Raw genomic sequence first — 21,223 nt, 5'->3', positions numbered from 1 at the left:
AAAACAAAAAGGGGTAAATGTGGGAAACAAACGCATGTTGTTTCCATGGAGGCAGGTTGCTTCCAAGACCACTGAGTCAAACTGTCCCTTATGATTATTGGTGCGGATCACAATCTTGGCTGGGAAAGCACACCTGCAGGCAGAACAATAACATATAGAACAGAACGACCTGAGTAACAAGATTTATGAGTATAGTTACTGATTTTTATAATAATAGTTCCAGTAAAGTTTGTTGGTGTTCATCAATCACTAGTTAATATAGAATGAGGTAAGGGTAATAGGTAACTTGATTTTGTGCTGAATGTCACGTATGTTAGGGGTATATATACTAGCCCCTCGACTCAATAAAGTTGTCTGATGAGCTTGAGAAATCAATGCTCTCAGATCCCCTGAACCCAATCTTTCTTTGTCTTTCATTCCCGATACCTTCGGGTCACCGACTCTGACAGACTTTCATTGGGATTGCATTGAATATGTAAATCTCTTTGGGTAGAATTGACATCTTTATGATATTTAGCCTTCCAGTCCAGGAACAAAGGTTGTCCATTTATTTAAGCCTTCTTTGGTTGCTTTTTGCAATGAGTTGGAGTTTTCTGAATATGGGCCCTTTATATCTTTGCTTAATTTTACTCCTAAATATTTTATTTTAGTTACTATTATAAATGGATTTTTTTCCTGATTTCCTTCTCAGATTACACACCAGTAATGTATAGAAGCACTATTCATTTTTGCATATTAATCTTGTATCCTGCCACTTTGCTGAACTTGTCTATTAGGTCTAGTATCTTTGTTATGGATTCTTCAGGAGATTCTAGGTATACAATCATATCCTCAGTGAAGAGTGGAAGTTTTACTTCTTCCTTTCTTATTTGGATGCCTTTTATTTCTTTGTCTAGCCTAATTGTTCTAGCTTGACTTTCTAGTACAATATTGAATAACAATAGTGACAGTGGGCATCCTTGTCTTGTTCCTGATCTCAGCAGGAAAGCTTTCTACTCCTGTGATCAGCTCACAATAGGAAGCATCTGCAACATCTACAATAAGGTAACATTTACAATAACAGGAAGAAATTGCAACATCATCTGTAATAACAGGAAGCAACAAATAGGTAAGCCAGTTTCCCACAACATTCTACCTTTCACCATTGAGTACCATGCTAGCTGTAGGGTTTTCTTATACGCATTTTACCATTTTGGGAAAGCTTCCTTGTATTCTTATCTTTTGGGTGTTTTTATCAAGAAAAGGTGCTGTATTTTGACAAATGCCTTTACTGCATCAGTCAAGAAGATCATGTGATTTTTCCTCTTCAATTTATCAATGTGGTTTATTACACTAATTGATTTTCTTGTCTTGAATCACCCTGGCATACCTGGGATAAAACTGACTTGATTGTGGTGATAATTTTCTTAATGTGATTTTTTATTTGGTTTGCAAGTATTTTGTTGAAGACTTTTTGCATTTATATTCATTAGAGATATTGGACTGTAATTTTCGTTTTTGTGGTATCTTTATCTGTTTTTGATATTCGGGTGATGTTGGCTTCATAGAATCAGTTTGGTAGCATTCTTTCCTGTTCAATTCTTTTGGAAAATCTTGAGCAAGTTTGGTATTAGATCATCTTTGAATGACTGGAAGAATTCACCTATGAAGCCATCTGAACCTGAACTTTTCATCTTTGGGAGGTTTTGGGGTTTTTTTAAAGATCTATTATTTATTTCCCACCCCTCCCCCCAGTTGTCTGCTCTCTGTGCCCATTCACTGTGTATTCTTCTATGTCTGCTTGTAGTCTTGTCAGCAGCACCAGGAATATGAGTCTCTTTTTGTTACATCATCTTGTTGCGTCAGCTCTCCATGTGTGTGATACCACTCCTGGGCAGGCTGTATTTTTCTGTACAGGTGGCTCTCCTTATGATATGCACTCCTTGTGTGTGGAGCTCCCCTATGCTGGGGACACCCCTGCATGGCACAGCACTCCTTGTGCACATCAGCACTGCATGTGGGCCAGCTCACCACATGGGTCAGGAGGCCCTGGGTTTGAACCCAGGTAGGCAGATGCTGTATCAGTTGAGCCAAATCTGCTTCCCTTTGGGAGGTTTTTGATGACCGTTTCAATCTTTTTACTTGTGATTGATTTTTTGAGATCTCCTATTTCCTGTTGAGTCAGTGGAGGTCAGGGGTTCTTATCCTTTTTTGTTCCACGGACCCCTTTGCCAGTCAGGTGAAAACCACGAAAGCTTTCTCAGAATGTAGCAGCAGAGTTTTTGACACTTAACATTGGCATGTCTTTAAATTAAAATTTAGGATTATTCAAAATTCCTTCAAGCTTATAGACCTCCTGTAATATTCCCATGGACCCTGGTGTCGAACCCTTCTTCAGAACCCCTAGTATAAGTTTGTGTGTTTTCTAGGAATTTGTCCATCTCATCTACATTGTCTAGTTTTTTGCACACGGTAGTTCATAGCATCCTTTTTGGACCTCTCATTTCTGCAGGGTCAGTGGTAATGTGTCCCTCTCATTTCTGATTTTATATATTTGCATCTTTTTTGATTATTACTCTCCCTAAGGATTTGTCAGATTTGTTGAACTTCTCAAAGAACCAACTTTTCATTTTTCATTATTCATTTTGTTGATTTTCCCTATTGCATTTATTTATTTATTTATTTATTTTCATTCATTCCTTCATTCATTTCATATCCCCCCCTTGCAAGTTGCTTGCTGTCGGCTCTCTGTGTCCATTCACTGTGTTGTCTTCTGTGTCTGTATTTTTTATTTATTTCCTCCCCCACCCCCTTTGTGGCTTGCTTGTTTTCTTGTATCTGTGTCCATTCACTGCATGCTGTTCTGTGTTTTTGTTTTTTCTTCTCTCCCTTTTATGTTGCATCACCTTGCCGTGTCAGGTCTCCATGGCACTTGCAAGTAGCAGCACTCCACAGATGCTTGCAGACTGGGCAGCACTCTGCAGTGCTGGAGCTGGCAGCTCACCACAGTGTACGGGCGATCCTGCTTTCATAAGGAGGTCCCAGGATGCGAACCCAGGGCCCCCCATATGGTAGATGGGAGCCCAACTGATTGAACCACAGCTGCTTCACATTCCCTATGGGTTTTTTTGTTTTTGATTTCATTTATTTTTGCTCTGATCTTTACTATTTCTTTTCTTCAGCTTGGTTTAGGATTAGTTTGTTGTTCTTTTTCTAGTAACTCCAGATGTGCAGTTAGTTCAATTTTAGCTCTGATTTTTTGTTTATTTTCAGGTACCAGAGCTGGAGATTGGCCCCTGTACCTTGTATGTGGGAAGCAGGTGCACAACCACTTGAGCTACAACTGTTTCCTTATTTCTTCTTTTTTAATATAAGCATTGCAGGCTGTAAATTTCTCTCTTACCAGTGTCTTTGTGATGTCCCACAGGTTTTGATATGTTTTGTTCTCATTTTCATTCAACTTCCAAATATTTTCTTCCATTGTGTAGGCTGCTTTATTGACCAGGGCCTCTTAAGCACAAATGACTTGATTATGAGGAAGTTCCCTTTATCTATTTTTTCTTTCATTGCCGTGCTTTGAGTGTAAGTCTAAGAAACAGTTGCCCAGCACAATATCTGAAGATCCTTCCCCACATTTTCTTCTGTGAGTTTTATGGTCCTGGTTCATATCTTCAGGTCTTTGTTCTTTTTCAGTTCATTTTTGTTTAAGGTGCTAGATAGGAGTAAGGTGTAAGAAGGTGAAAAAGAAACCGACTGAATGGAAAAAAAAATTTGGAAATCACATATCCAATAATGGTTTAATATCCATGATATATAAAGAGATTCTACAGCTCAACACTAAAATGGCAAATCGTCCAAGTTATACATGGGGAAAAGACTTAGTAAAGATCCTACACACATACAAAGTGTTGATAATAGGGAAGCAATTAGTTAAGATGTGAAGGATCTCTTGGGATTAAGCTTTCCTTTCTATCACCTAGGAGAAAGAAAAACATGTCCTTATATTAAGGACATATACATGGATTGTCATAATATCTCAAACTCGAAGGACCAAAATATCCAGCAAGAAGAACAAGAATAAACATTTTGTAATATAGTCATTCAAAGTCAAAGGACACAATCATAAAAAATGAGAGAACTGCTGATTTACTAAACATGAATGATTCTGAAACAATGTTGTGGGCAAAAGATGCATGCACCAAGTGTAAATTCCAATTTATTTCATTTTTATGACTTTGAAGATACGGCAAAACTGATTTATGATAATAGAAAATCAGAACATGGGTGAATATGTTGGGGGGTATGTAATGAGTGAAGGGTATAGGGATTATATTTTCTAGATTAATGGAAATGATTCATATCTTGATAGGGTCATTAGTACTGTAGGGGATGAAACTTTTAAAAATCTGACAAAGCATGCAGTTAAGATCTGTGCATTTCACATCAATTTTATAAAAACTTAAATTTTTATAAAATTTAAAATTTTCACATCAATTTTATAAAAACAGAGAGAAAAGTATTCCTAAGAATATACAGAGTTACACTCATTTATAGTATCTCTACATGTGACTCTTCTGCCCCTTTATTTGAACCTATATTTAGCACTATACTTGATAAATATATGTCCAAGAGACTTAAACCTTTGGTCCATCCACATGTCAGTTGAGCCTCGAATTACAGAAGCATTGCAATACCTACTCTACAATTCATTGGACTCACCCAGGAAAACTAACCAGGAGATGCATCATCATCTATCTATAGATGTCTATAGATAATGTCTATCCCAATGAACAGAAAGTGTCTTTTGAATGTTCCTTGGGAATCTGTGAGAGGTGGGGAAGGAGCCCAATGACACTAGTCCAGACCTCACATTCCACAGCCTCCAGTGGGACTGAGGCATGTGTCAGTATTCACCAGTATTCTGTTGTGTTTCATATTTTTGTCCATTTCCAAAGATTTCCAATCAACCTGATGAAAAATTGTGCACAATTAAGTGTTAGTTCCCCATTTTAACACTCCATCTCCAGGTAACCTATATAAAAGGGTAGATTATAACCTTATGAGCTAGTGTGTTGTAATTAGTTGATATGAGTGCAATCATATCTTTTTGTGCCTGGCTTACACAAAAGAAACTTCATAATGTGACATGAACATGGTCTTCATTCTTTCTTACATCCAAATTGCATTCCTATATACATATATGTATATCACCTTTTGTTTATCCATTCATCGGTTGATGGACACTTGTCTTCATCCTTTGGTAACTGTGAATAAAGCCACTATGAACATCGGTGAGCAAATGTCTGCTCAGGTCCCATCTTACAGTTCCTCTGATTATGAACCTGGTAGCATGATTGCTCGGTCATATAACAAGTCTATCCTTAGCTTCCCGAGGAACTGCTAAAGTGTCTTCCATAGTGGCTACCCCATTTTACATTGCACAAGCAATGTATGACTGTTTGTCTTCCTCCACATCCTTTCCAACAATTGCAAGGTTTCTGGTTGTTTTTTATACTGCCCATTCTAGTAGGCATGATATGAAATCTCATTATGGTTTTGATTATCTCTTTTTCTTTCATTGTAAGTGTTTGAGTGTAAAGTCTAAAAAACGTGCAATGTCTGAAGATTCTTCCCCACATTTTTTTTCTATGAGTTTTATGGTCCTGGTTCTTATCTTTATATTGTTGATCATTTTTGGTTAATTTTTGTTTAAGGTATGAGGTAGGTGTAAGGCCTAAAACGGTGGAAAGGCTGCTGGTTATTGGAAGGAAATACTTGGAAATCACAGATCTGAACAGGGCTTAATATCCATGATCTATAAAGAGTTTCTACAACTTAACACTTAAACAACAAATGACACAATTAAAAAATGAGCAACAGAGTTGTTTGAATAAATGATCAAAGTTTCCACACACATGCACAGTGTTGATAATAGGGAAGCAGTGGAAGTGGGTGGTTATGTTAGAGTCTTCTATTTCCTGAATGATTTTTCAGTAAACCTTAAAACTTTTCTAGTTAAATGAGTTGTCTGGAAATTGATAGCAAATTGTGTTAACTTTCAATCTGAGAAGGCAAAGAAAAACATCTTTCATATGTAACTACTGAAAGAATGCAAAAATAGTGTATATCTTCTAAAGAAATAAAAAAGATAAGATTGAATAAAGACTATGATTCCAAAGAAGATATTCAGGAGAAAAATAATATTATTGAATAGTTATAATTAAGGAAAGAAGATTAAATTTAATCTTGAAAAGTAATTAGTCAAAAAAGTGTTCCACCTAATCAAAATTTTCAAAAGGATATTTTAAGAACTATATGTGTTTCATTTTAAAATCCAGGCCCTCCTGACCCATGTGGTGAGCTGGCCCACGTGCAGTGCTGATATGCACAAGGAGTGCCTTGCCATGCAGGGGTATCCCCAATAGGGGAGCCCCATGCACATGGAGTGTGCCCCATAAGAGAGCCACCCCGTGAGAGAAGAGAAAAGCACAGCCTGCTCAAGAATGGCACCACACACACGGAGAGCTGAAGCAGCAAGATGACACAACAAAAAGAGATACAGGGAAGCAGACTTGGCCCAGTGGATAGGGCATCCATCTACCACATGGGAGGTCTGGGGTTCAAACCCTGGGCCTCCTTGACCTGTGTGGAGCTGGCCCATGTACAGTGCTGATGCATGCAAGGAGTGCCCTGCCAAGCAGGGGTGTCCCCCATGTAGAAGAGCCCCACGCACAAGGTGTGCAACCCGCAAGGAGAGCCACCCATTGAGAAAGAAAGTGCAACCTGTCCAGAAATGGCACCACACACACGGAGAGTTGATGCAGCAAGATGACGCAACAAAAAGAAACACAGATTCCGGTGCCACTGACAACAACGGAAGCAGAAAAAACAAGAACACGCACCAAATGGACACAGAGAACAGACAAATAGGGAGTGGGGGAGAGGAGAGAAATAAATAAAATAAATAAATAAATAAAAAGAGAGATACAGATTACCCGTCCTGCCAACAGGAATATGAGCAGACCAGAAGAATACACAATGAGTGGACACAGAGAATAGACAACTGGGGGTGGGGGGACAGGAAGGGGAGAGAAATAAATAAAAAAATAATTCTATATTAAAAAAACAAAACCCATCTAAGGGAGAGCAAATGTAATACAAGTTGTTGAGTGCCTTCTTCCCACGTTCAATCCCAGGTACCTTCTGAAAAAAATCAAAGATAGCATGTTTGGCAGGAAAATATGGATTTTACATGATCACAGATAAACACAAATATAAGTAAATCTTGTGTCAGTATGGCAACAGCAAATACACAAACATTAAGGAAAAAGTAGCAGAATTGTAGCAGAAATGTATTATCATATCATTAAAAGGTTTAAATTCCAAGAAAAAAATAGCACATTAAAATTGAAGTGCACCTATTTGCAAGCTTTTGCAATTTGACAGAATAACAACATGTAAGAGCCAAACCCAAATCCCAATAGGAGATTTTGGGATGACTCTTTCAGCAAGGGATGGAATATAAGAAAAATTATCAACAAGGATAAGAGACTACTTCATTATCATGAATAATATATTTTACTTAATGCACACCTTTCCTTAAGCCATCTATATAAAACATGGCAAAGAGAAAAATACACTTCTTTTTCATGAACTTAAGGAACTGAAGGGGTGAGGCAGGAGAATGATATGTAGGAGGCAACCATGGTCATCCTGTCAGCAATGAAGCAGGCTTTAAGAAGAGAAAGAGGAGGCAAAGTAGAAGTGGCCAGATGAACACAGGAAGTGAAGGATGGAAGTAACATGGAAAGAGAGAAGTGAAAAAAGGCCACAAAGTTTGGCCTGAACACTTATCAGGAGGGAAATGCCGACTATGGAAAAGGGAGAGACCAAGAAGGAGGAGTTTGGAGAAGGAATCTAGAGTTTGGCTTTGGCATATTACACACAGAAGTGGGATGTCTTGGATACAACTCTGTATAAATCTGGACTGTGTGGAAAAATTGGGTTAGATAAACAGGGTTAGTACTCATGCCAGGATAGATGGAACTTGAAGCCAACATCACATGACCAGCAAGTGAACTGATTTCTGAAGGAGGAAAGAGGTCCAAGTATGGAGCCCTGGGGGAAAAAGGAACTAAAGCTGAGGAATTTTTGGAAGAAAACACAAACCAGCAGAGGAGACAGACATGGAAAGACTAGAGAGTCCAGATGACAAAAAGAAAAAGGAGAATGTGGTGAAACAGAAATAAGTGATGGGAGGACTTGAAGAAGGTCAGAGGAACCAACTGTGCCAAATGCAGCTGATGCCACAATTAGTGGGATGAGAAGGATCTTTTGGGGAGTAAGCTCTCCTTTTCTATCACCCAGAAAAAAGGAAAACATGTCCTTATATGAAGGATACCTGCAAAACCTTTAGGTCATAATACCTAAACTTTAAGGGTCCAAATATCCACACCAAAAGAACAAGAATTTTGTAATAGTCATTCAATTTCAAAGGATTCAATGATAAAAAACAAACAGGGAACTATTGAGCCACCAAACAAGAAGAATGAACCTCAGAACAGTTATTTTGAGCAAACAATGCAGGCACCAAAATGTAAATTCCAATTTATTTCATTTTTATGAATTTCAAGATGTAGCAAAATGAATGTATGCAGATAGAAAATAAGAATGAGAGTGAATATGTTGGGAGGTGGTTATTGATTGACATGTATAGGGATTATTTTCCAGATTCTTGGAAATGGTTCATATATGGCAAGCAGGTACTGTAGGTGAAGGAGATGAAAGGTTTGAAAAATTTGACATCATTCAGTTAAGAACAAAACATTTAAATATATTTAAATTTTACATCATTTTGAAACAAGCAATAAGAGAGAGATAGAGAGAGGAGACTGCCCATAAGAGTACAATGGAGATAAGCACATTTTATTTTCAGTATCTTTCCCCCAATGACCACCTCACTGATGAGCAGCTGGGCTGTCTATTGCTTGTGGGTTCCAGGCAGAATGTTGGGGAGTTCTCTGGGGTTTGTTGTGGATACAGGGTTACTGGGTAGAGTCCTGTGGTGGCATCAGTGCCACAGAGGGCCTGTAGTGCTCTGTGGAGATTGTCTTTTGGACGATCCCAGGGAAGCTTTGAGAGGTGGTGATGGAGTGCAATGGCACTACCCCACACCTCACATTCCACAGCCTCCAGGGGAACTCGGGGGCATTTCAATCCTTCTTCAGCATTCTGGTGTGTCTCTTCTTGTTAGACTTGAGCAGTCTGTTAGAAGCTGACTTTATATAAAACATGAAAAACAGCTTGCGGACACACTAGCTACACTGTCAAGAAATGTCAACTTCTTGATAAGATGAGTGCTGCTAACAGGACGTATGCAGAGACTAAGTCATCTTTAGGGGAAGCTAGGCTAGAGAAAGTGACTTTGAAAATGCCCAGCCTCATTGACACCTACAGAAAGGCTAAGGGAACAACAGCAGTGTTGATGGAGGAATTAACTTCAGTGGTCCTAGAACTACAGGAAGAGAGATCCAGATGTTCCAGACAAGAAGAGATGAAGAAAGCATAGTCATTAGTATCAGGGGCTCACTGTTGTACACTCATTCCTTCCTGGTCCTTGCCGTTGCACCTGGGGAACTGCCACTGCTCCCCTAGGGACCACGACAGAGCCCCCCCGGCCAGGAACCCAGCACCCCCCCAGCTGTCATTTTTAATTGTTTCCACTATGAATGTATCCAAACATTTCCATGCACCCTGGACACATGCCCTGTATAACTCCCTGTCAACCATATGTCCCCTGTCAATAACATCCCACACCAGTATTCCTCCGCTGCCATTGTTGAACCACTCTGTGATCCAAAACTTCCTGAAAAGTGAAGCCCAATGTAATGCCAGGTTCCCTTAATAGTAAAATGGAATAAAGCAATGAGTTTAAAGGTTAGATATAGAATACATATTGATTTGGAAAAATTCTACATCCTATGTTTTTCTTTTCTTTTTTCTAATTATTAAGCTTCTCTTCACAAGAGTTATAGATCACAGTAATTCATATATACAATATACAGTACTCCCATATATCCAACATAAAACCCTTTTCCCTTCTACAGCAATAATCTTTTAACATATTCATATCATATTTACAGAAACTGATGTACATATATTGAGACAATAGCTTTCAAACAAGGTAACATTTGTATTTACATTGTGGTTTATACTTTACACTGTACAATTTTCTAAATTTTCAGTTATCTTATGTTTTACATTATGATTTTACTTTTCAGCCTATCAGGCCCTATGTATTTTTGGTGTAATTTTACATGTCTTATATCCATCCTTGCATACTCTTGTGAAACACTTCTATTGCCCTCACAGTTACATTGGTTCCATCTATTCAATACCTATTTCCCCCTTCCCTTAGGGCCCACAATGTCAGTCAATCTTCATTTCTTGAAGAGCCATGTTCAGAGATACTTGCAACAGTGTTGAGGGCTTGACATGCTGAACTGCCTTAATGCCCTGGGAGCCACCCTTTCTCTTGAGAGATACAGTTCCCTCTATTTGATGGCCTCAGTCCTCCCCAGGATGTGGGTATATCTTCACGCTTATTATATGGGTCTCTACCCAATGATATAACCCACTCTGGCAAAATGAGCATTCACATATTCCCTAAGAGTCTGTCCTACATCAGATTATCCCCTTTAAGTATCTTAAACAAGTAACTTTCCTAATTATATTTTGAAAAGGTTTTCTCAGCATTATACTCTCAACCAACACCTGACAATCTCCTATGATCGTATGTTTCCCCACCCTCCCCCCAAATTCTTGGGCAATATTACCCATCGGCCCATCCCTAACCCCCTTAAGCCCTCAAAGCCCCACCCAAAGGTAACTCTATGCCCCCATTTTATCTCTTCCTTGTACACATACTTACCTCCAGCTTTTCATAGATTTCACCCATGTAGAGGTCAGCTTACATCCATCCTCTACCCCCCGATTTCCTGTAAGCCTATCATCCAGTCTCTAGCTCTCTGAAGCAGTTTGGTTTACTTATTTCACATCATTGAGGTCACGTAGTATTTGTCCTTCAATGCCTGGGTTGCTTCACTCAACGTAAGGTTCTCAAGATTCATCCATGTTATCACGTGTTGGTAGTGTATTTGTTCTTAAAGCCGAGTAGTATTCCATTGTATGTATACACCACATTTTATTTATACATTCATCTTTTGATGGGCATTTGGGTTGATTCCAACTTTTCACGATAGTGAACAATGCTGCTATGAACATTGGTGTGCATATATCAGTTTGTGTCGTTGTTTTCAGTTCAGTGGAATTGCTGGGTCATATGGCAAATCTATGGTTAATTTTTTCAGAAACCACCAAACTGTCCTCCAGAATGGTTGGATCCTTCTGCATTCCCACCAGCAGTGGATGAGTGCTCTCATTTCTCCACATCCTCTCCAGCATTTGTATTCTTGTTTTTTTCATAGCTGCCAATCTTATGGGAGTAAGATGGTATCTAATTGTAGTTTTGATGTGCATTTCCCTGATAGCTAAAGATTTGGAGCATTTTTTCATGTGTTTTTTAGCCATTTGTATTTCTTCTTTGGAGAAGTGTATGTTAAGTCTTTCCCATTTTTTAAATGGGTTGTTTATCTTTTTATTTTCAAGATATAGGGGTTCTTTATATATGCAAGTTATAAGTCTTTTATCCGATATAAGGTTGCCAAATATTTTCTCCCATTGTGTAGGCTCTCTTTTGACTTTCTTGACAAACTCCTTTGAGGTGCAGAAGTCTTTAATTTTGAGGAAGTCCCATTTATCTATTAGTTCTTTTGCTGCTCGTGCTTTTGCTGTGATGTTCATGAAGCCATTTCCTATTACAGGGTCCTGTAGATGTTTCCCTACACTGCTTTCCAAAGTCTTTATGGTCTTGGCTCTAATATTTAGATCTTTGATCCATCTTGAGTTGATCTTTGTATAAGGTGTGAGATGGTAATCCTCTTTCATTCTTCTACATATGGATATCCAGTTCTCCAGGTGCCATTTGTTGAATAGGCCACTCTCTCCCAGTTGAGAGGATTTGGTGGCTTTATCAAATATTGTATGGTTATATATATGAGGTTCTATATCAGAACTTTCAATTCAATTCCATTGGTCTGTGTGTCTCTCCTTATACCAATACCTTGCTGTTTTCACTACTGTAGATTTGTATTATGTTTTGAAGTCAGGTAGTGTGATTCCTCCAATTTTGTTTTTCTTTTTCAGTATGTCCTTGGCTATTCAGGGCCTCTTTCCTTTCCAAATAAATTTCATAGTTAGTTTTTCTAGTTCCTTAAAGAAGGCTGTGTTGATTTTTATTGGGATTGCATTGAATGTGTAGATCAGTTTTGGTAGGATAGACATCTTGATAATATTTAGTCTTCCTATCCATGAACAAGGAATATTCTTCCATTTATTTAGGTCTTCTTTGATTTCCTTGAACAGTCTTGTGTAGTTCTCTGTGTATAAGTTCTTTACCTCTTTAGTTAAATTTATTCCTAAACATTTGATAATTTTTATTTACCATTGTAAATGTTATTTGTTTCTTGATTTCCTCCTGATCTTGCTCATTATTGGTGTACAGAAATGCTACTGATTTTTGTGCATTGATCTTATAACCTGTGACTTTACTAAACTCATTTATGAGTTCTAGAAGAGTTGTTGTAGATCTCTCAGGGTTTTCTATGTATAGGATCATGTAATCTGCAAATAATGAAATTTTGACTTCTTCCTTTCCAATTTGAATGCCTTTTATATCTGGTTCTTGCCCCAGTGCTCGAGCAAGTACTTCTAAGACAATGTTAAATAGAAGGGGAGATGGTGGGCATCCTTGTCTTGTTCCTGAATTTAGAGGGAAAGATTTTAGGATTTCTCCATTGTAAATGATGTTGGCTGTGGGTTTTTCATATATACTCTTTATCATGTTCAAAAAATTTCCTTGTATTCTGATCTTTTGGAGTGTTTTTATCAAGAAAGGGTGCTGTATTTTGTCAAATGCTTTCTCTGCATCTGTAGATAAAATCATGTGATTTTTTCCCCTTCAATCTGTTTATATGGTGTATTACATTGATTGATTTTCTTATGTTGAACCATCCTTGCATACCTGGAATGAATCCCACTTGGTTGTGGTGTATAATTCATTTAATGTGTTGTTGAGTATGATTAGCAAGTATTTTGTTAAGTATTTTTGCGTCTAGGTTCATTAGAGAAATTGGTCTGTAATTTTCCTTTCTTGTGGTGTCTTTGGCTTTGGTACTAGGGTAATGTTGGCATCATAGAAGGACTTCGGCAATGTTCCTTCTGTTTTGATTTTTTGGAAGAGTTTCAGCAGGATTGGTGTTAATTCTTTCTGGAATGTTTTGTAGAAATCACCTGTGAAGTCGTTTGGTCCTGGGCTCTTCTTAGTTGGGAGGTTTTTAATGACTGATTCTATGTCTTTACTTGTGATTGGTTTGTTGAGATCATCAATTTCTTCTTTTGTCAATATTGGCTGCTTATGTGTTTCTAGGAATTTGTCCATTTCCTCTGAATTGTCATTTTTGTTGGAATATAGTTTTTCAAAGTATCCTTTTATGATAGTCTTTATTTCTGTGGGGTCCGTGGGGATATCTCTTTTCTTATTTTTTTATTTTGTGTATTTGCATCTCTCTTTTTTTCTTTGTTAGTCTCGCTAAGGGTTTGTCAATTTTATTGATCTTCTCAAAAAAACAGCTCTGGGTCTTGCTTATCTTTTCAAATGCTTTCTTATTTTCTATTTCATTGAGTTCTGCTCTTATCTTTTTTATTTCTTTCTTTCTTCTTCCTGTGGGATTACTTTGTTGTTTTTTTACTAATTCATCCAAATGTGTGGTTAGTTCTTCAATTTTTGCTCTTTCTTCTTTTTTGATGTATGAATTTATGGCTATAAATTTCCCTTTCAGTACTGCTTTTGCTGCATCCCATAAGTTTTGGTATGTTGTGTTATCATTATCATTTGTTTCAAGGTAGTTTGATTTCTTTTGAGATTTCTTCTTTGACCCACTGTTTTTCTAAGAGTGTGCTTTTAATTTCCATATCTTGGTGTGTAATCTGGGCCTCTGGTCCTTGCAGATTTCCAGCTTCACTCCACTGTGGTCAGAGATATTGTTTTGTATGATTTTGATCTTTCTGAATTCATTAAGCCTTTCTTTGTGGCCTAGCATATGGTCTAGCTTGGAGAATGATCCATATGCACTTGAGAAAAATGTATATCCTGCTGTATTTGGGTGTAATGATCTGTATATGTCTATTAGATCCAGCTCCTCTAATATACTATTCAGGTGTTTTGTTTCTTTGGTGATTCTCTTTTGAGATGTTCTGTCCAGAGTTGATAGTGGTGTATTAAAATCTCCCACTATAATTGTAGATGCATCTATTCTTTCACTTAGTTTTTCCAGTGTTTGCCTCACATATTTGGAGGCGCCCTTGTTAGGAGCATAAATATTAATGATTGTTTGTTCTTCTTGACAGATTGTCCCTTCTTGATCTCTCACAATTGTTTCACATTTAAAGTCTATTTTGTCTGATATTAATATAGCTACTCCTGCCTTTTTTTGGTTGTTTGCTTGTAAGATTGTTTTCCAACCATTCACTTTCAGCCTCCATGAATCTCTGGGTCTAAGATGTGTCTCTTGTAGACAGCATATAGATGGGTCATATTTCCTTATCCAGTGTCCCAGTCTGAAACTTTTGATAGGTGAGTTTAACCCATTGACATTCAGTGTTATTACTTTCAAGGAATTATTTATTTTAGCCATATTTTGATTGGACTTGTGTTTATCATATTTTGTTTTTTTTCTTTTCTTTTTGTCTTTTTTGTTGCTCTTACACTCTCCTCCAACTCTGCCTGTCCTGTTTTTTCCTTTCTTCCTGCAGAACTCCCTTAAGAATTTCTTGAAGGGGAGGTTTCTTGTTGGCATACTCTTTCAATTTCTGTTTATCTGTGAATATTTTGAACTCTCCATCATTTTTGAATTCTAGTTTAGCTGGATAGAGTATTCTTGGTTGGAAATTTTTCTTTTTAGTACCTTGACTGTATCATACTACTGCCTTCTTGCCTCCATGGTTTCACATGAGAAGTCAGCACTTAATCTTATGAAGCCTCCCTTGTATATGATGGTTTTCTTTTCCCTTGCTGCTTTTAGAATTTTCTCTTTGTCTTGAGCATTGGATAATTTGACAAGTATATGTCTTGTGGTGGGCCTGTTGGGGTTTATGATGTTTGGGGTGCATTGTGCTTCTTGGATATGTACATCTGTCTCTTTCAGTAGATTTGGGAAGTTTTCAGCCATTATTTCCTGCAACACACCTTCTGACCCCTTTCCCTTCTCTTCTCCTTCTGGGATGCCTATAATACGTATGTTTGTGCGTTTTGCATTGTCATTCAGGTCCCTAAGTCCTAGCTGGATTTTTTCTATGTTTTTATCGATCAATTCTACTATCTGTTTGATTTTTGATGTAATGTCTTCCAGATTGGTAATTCTCTCCTCTGTCTCTTCTAATCTGCTGCTATTTGCTGCGAGTGTATTTTTTGATTTCTTTAACTGTGGTGTTCTTTCCCATCATATCTGTTATCTCTTTGCGCATGTCTGCAATTTCCTATCCATGTGTTTTCTTCATATTGCTAAATTCTTCCTATTCTTCTTTAAGTTTGTCTCTGATATATGTTCTGAGATCTTTAATTACTTGTCCAAAGTTCTGCTCCCCTTCCTGGTTTTTAGTTTGTTCACTGGATTCAGCCATGTTTTCCTGATTACTGGTTTGGTTTGTAGTTTTTTGTTGCTGTCTGGTCATCATTTTATCTTGATGTGTTTAATCAGTTCCTTAGCTTCTTTGTCTAGTCTTGGGATTAATTAGCTGTTGTTCTTGTGTGTTATATCTTCTCTTTGTCACTTTGTTCTTCTTATTCTAATTTCTTGTTGCTGGCTGAGTATGCTTTGAAGGAAAATATTAGGGCCAGGGAAAGGCAATTATGTAAAAAAGGAAAATGTGTAAAGTAGTATTGGTAATAAATGTTAACAGAGCAAGAATATGAGATCTGGGAGGATGGATATTAGATTCATGTAAGTTGTGTAAAGTTATAGGAGTAAGTAGAGTACCTATAATGAGATAGTCGACTGAATATGGGAGGAATATAGTATGAATTAAAAAGCCAGTGTTTTCATGAGAGAGGGAAAGAGAAAAGAAAGACGATAGTTTCAAGAGTGGATAAAAAACAGAAAACAAAACAAAGGTATTACAAATTAAAAGTTAGGCAATTTGGGGACCAAAGAAAGGGAGGTGGAATATAGGAGAGTCAGTAGATGATGGAGGATATCAAGATGTGGGGGAAAGGGGATAGTATAGGTGACCAAAATCAATTCACACAGAAACGAGGAAATGGAGGATGAGGATACCCAGCAAATGTGAGGTGTTCCCTGCAGCACCTATTGTGTAATTAAGATAAAATAAGAAAAAGAGGGAAAAGAAAAAAAAGAGAAGGAAAAAAGGGGGTGTTGGGCAAAGAAAAGGGAGGGAAACAAGCAAGAAAAAGAAAAGAAGAAAGAGGAAAAAAAACCTAAATAAATGAAGAAAGATCTTGGGGGATACAATGGGAGAAAAGACTAGGAGATAATGCAATATTAGTAACCAAGACAATAAAAAAAAGCAGAAAGAGAAAAAGAAAAGAAAAAAAAAACACAAATGCCAAGGGCTAGGACAATCAAGGACCTAAGATGGCCCTCAGGGCATGGCGGATTCAGGGATGGGAAGTCTGTGATATTGCAGACTCAAGAGGTGTGAGTCTCTGGGGTGTGGGCCACCAGGGTTTAGGGGACACAGACCTGGCTACCTCGAATCCAGTTAACAGGGAGACTGGGAGCACCACAGTGCAACACAGCCTTCAGGGATCCCCAAAACTGGGTGCCAGCCCTATGGGGGGGGGTGTCACATCCACAAACTCTGACTTCTGTGTCAGGAACCCAAAATTCCCCCTCTCACAATAGTCTCATGTGTCGCTGTCTCACCAAGTCAACTTCAGGATATCTCCCACCCTGCAATCCCCCAAAACATCCTGCTGGGGGCGCCTCTATATTACAACCAATTTAAGGATGCTGCAGTTCAGCATCCAGCCCTAGGGGGTGGGGCTCTAGCCAGAAGCACTGAGCTCTGTGTCAGAAACCCAAAATTCCATGTCTCGCAAAAAACTCCTCCATCTCTGTCTCACCAAATCGGTTTCCAAACACCTCCTGCCCTGCAAGCCCCCAAATAGCCTGCTCAGGGCTTATGAATTCCCCAGCACAGCAGAGCCTCCAGGAATCGCTGCTGCTGTGCCACCCGCCCCAGGGGGAAGCGTCCTGTGTGCAGCCCCTATCTCAGTGAAAGAGAGCCTAAATTCTACCTTTTACACATATCTTCTCTGTCACCGTCCCACCAAATTGATGTCCAGACACTTTCTGCCCTGCAAAACCCTGAAACAACCTGGTCCTGAAAAATTTCCAACACTGCCCAGCCACTTCTTCTCAGGAGAGTCTATAAGGTGCACTCACTCAGACACCATCTTGCCCTGCCCCAGTTCCCATTTGTATGTTTATTAACCTTATCATATTTATAATTTAAATTTTTGTTGCTTTTATAAATGTAAACTTTCTTTTATTTGTTCTCATTTACATTATATCTATTTAATATATTAAACCCAGGCAGTTCATTAATGAGATTTTTAAAATACAAAAGTAATATCAACTTGCAAATGTTTGTTCCCAAGAAAACAAAGTTATAATTAAAGGAAAAATTTACCTAAATATGTAATAGGTAAAAAATAAAAATAGAGGAAGTTTTCTCTTGGAGGGGGGGAGAGATAAAGAGCATACTTACAAAGAACATTATATAATTCAATGGAATATTAAAAAATAATAAAGAATAAAAATTTAAAAGTGGTATCTTAACATGGAGATATTTTTATTCCCATTCAAGAGTGATGCAGTGAGGGTTCTCTGAGCAAGAAGAAATCCCTCCTGGACAACATCAGAAAATCTACACTCCCTAACCCACACTCAAAGGAAAGCTGAGGGTACAGCAAGGAGCTCCTTTCCCAGGGAAGAAGTTGGCATCCTTAAGATAATAATTCTAGTCACATATAATGATGCTATGAGAGACTGTGAGGAAAAACTGGAGGTTTCTAATGACTACTGAGGAAAGCAGCAAGTGACCTTCTGAGCATTTGAGGCATCCACATGACATAAATGAACCAATACAGCACCATGGCTTCTCCCCAAAATGGAGAAAGAAAACTGGGCTAGGTTGTGGGGTTAGATCAGTGAAGTTAATAAAGTCACTGCCACTGTGGGGCTGATAATTTAGGAATGGAAAATTTTAAAGGAAACTAAAGAGAATCCATGGCATGTAAGGAGATGTGAAGGGTGATGGAGAAGCATAAGCAGGGAAAGTAGGAGTGTAGATTTTGGGACAAAAAAGGGGGCCCATGGAAATAGGCATGAGGCAAACTCTATCTGAGCAGTGTGGGTTCCTGGCACAAGCACTGAAGGATTAGGGGCCAGAGCAGGAGAGAGCACTCAGTAGGTGTGGTGAGCATGAGGGTTGTGAGGACCAGCCAGGGTCCAGAGGAGCTGGAACACACTGAGTCACATGCAGGGTGAGGGGGCTAAAATTGACATGGGCCAGAGGACTGAGGACACTGTCACTATGGTAGAGGAAAGAATTTTAATTCACAATGACTGTGACTGCAATGTAGAGGAAAAGGTAAAACAGAGACAGGTTGTTTGGGACTCTGACCACGACTTTACGCTGAGCATTGTGAGGGCAAGACCCTAGCAGGAACCATGTAGATGGAGACACAGTGACAAGGTCAGATCCAGGACATGAGTCTTGATGACTGGGTGCAAGAACAACAGGAGATAGGAGGTTACCATTGAGAGTTTGAGCTGAACATCTGCATGAGTGTGGCATCCTCAAAAAACAGGGGTGGCTGGCAGAGGAACATATCTTTGGGATATTGGACTGAGATCATTTATGAGGGGGGAGGTTTCATAGTCTCCTTAGTCATCACATTGCAAATAACAAGTGCTCAGTATCAGAGCAGCCAATTAGACACAGAGAGGTGATCACATGTGCAGTGGTAAAGTTAATGGATCATCAGTGAGAGCTGAGAGTTGAACAGAGAAGTTTTCCAAGTTATAGGAAGATTCCAAAATGTAAACTGGTGGATCTCCTTATGGCCAGATCCCTGCTGGGCATTCCCTGTCATCAACGTCACAAGGTGCCTCGCCAGTGGACTGCCCCAGCCTGTTATCCCAGGTAACGGCTTGGATTTTGCAGAATCCCATACCAGTCACTGTCCCTACCATGGGCAGTAACAGCTTAGGTAGTCATGAAGCCGAGAAGAGAGCTAGGGAATTGGTCTGAGCCTCCCACATATTCATGGTATAAGAAGGTGGGGCAGTTCTTGCCCTTTGGCTAATAAAAGTTCATGCCAACAAAGGTATTACCTGGATACTATCTCTGCCTGGGAATGGACTTTTACTTCTGGAGTTCTGACTTCATGAGAAAGTGCTCCTCACTTCTGAGGTACCTGCCAAGTCCTCATGCTTCTGAAAGTCATTCCAAGAATTTTAACCCTATTTCATATTGAATACCTTTTTATTCCACCACAGTCTCCAAGCCAGGGGCTCAAAATACTTAAGCTAGGGAAATGGACTTGGCCCAGTAGTTAGGGCGTCCGTCTACCACATGGGAGGTCCGCGGTTCAAACCCCGGGCCTCCTTGACCCATGTGGAGCTGGCCCATGCGCAGTGCTGATGTGCACAAGGAGTGCCGTGCCACGCAGGGGTGTCCCCCACATAGGGGAGCCCCACGCGCAAGGAGTGCACCCATAAGGAGAGCCACCCAGTGTGAAAGAAAGTGCAGCCTGCCCAGGAATGGTGCCGCCCACACTTCCTGGGCCGCTGACAGCAGAAGCAGACAAAGAAACAAGATGCAGCAAATAGACACAGAGAACAGACAACCGGGGGGGGGGGGATTAAATAAATAAATCTTTAAAATAAAATACTTAAGCTAGAATTTCTCAGCCCATCCAATCAGAATGGATTCCTAGGGCCTGCCTGGAACTTAGCCTGAGAGTGCTTAAGGGAATCCTGAGAAGAAATTTAATGCTAGACTTATTATTAGTATTAAGTCATTCATCCCTCATGTAGAGAGTTCAAGGTTGTAAATGTTTTTCCAGGCTCACCGCTTTGGAATGGGTCAATCCTCACTGCCTCCTCAGAGGTAATAACTCGGCGGGACTAGAAATCCTGTGGTCACCGTGGGAGCCAGAGTAGCATGAGAACCCATGCTGCCAGCTGTGCTGAGTGTGTACTTCCCTGAATCCATCTGTTCAGGGGGCAATGCCGGTTAGAGATGTCATTTGTAGTGGAAGTGTATTTTTTAGTTCTCTGAAAACTGGTGGGAGCACTCTACCAGTAATGGGTTGGTTTTTCTTACGGGAAGGTGTCAGGCTAAAAGCTCACTTCAGAAGCTGTGAAAATGTCCAAATCAAGGCATCACCTGAGATGTTGTCTTCCTGAAGTGTGGCTGCTAGTGATCCTGGACACCTGATACATGACAAGACACAGTGACATCTCTGCCGATTCAAGTCACTGGCTTCTCCTCCAGGCTCTCTTTCTAGCACATGTGGGCAGTCAGGTCAATGGCATATTTCCTCCCTCTCCTCGGACTTCTCAGTGTTCTCTTTTGGTAGTTGTGTGTGCACTGCTGATCTCACCCTCCAGCCACTGGGATCTCTCTCATCCAGGTTCTTGGGGCTTGTCTGATGCTGCAACTTTTTTCTGCATTTCCGCTGCTTTTATTCCACCATTTAAAAAGGACTCAAATAGGAGGATTAAGGCCCACCCTGTCTCTTGCCATCTAATTAAAGGACCTGAACAGGAGTAATTTAATAGAGTTGCCACCTCCAATGCACAGGAAGGGATTACCTGCATGCACATGAACTGTTCTGAGATCCCCAGATAGCTTCAAACTGTCATAGTTGTTTTCATACTGCCCTTTTTAGGGATCAGAAAATATGGTGTTCCTGCAGCAAGTCCTGCAGAGGTGGGCGTAGAGGCTCCCCCTTCTGCTAGTTTTCAGGAGAGCCATGTCATGAATGGCAAAGGCTTTCTTTTTCTTTATGGGGTAACCATTAAAAACGTAATGG

The sequence above is a fragment of the Dasypus novemcinctus genome, unplaced genomic scaffold, assembly GCF_030445035.2.
Source record: "Dasypus novemcinctus isolate mDasNov1 unplaced genomic scaffold, mDasNov1.1.hap2 scaffold_69, whole genome shotgun sequence".
In the NCBI taxonomy this organism is placed as follows: domain Eukaryota; kingdom Metazoa; phylum Chordata; class Mammalia; order Cingulata; family Dasypodidae; genus Dasypus; species Dasypus novemcinctus.
This window is presented reverse-complemented; position numbering follows the sequence as displayed.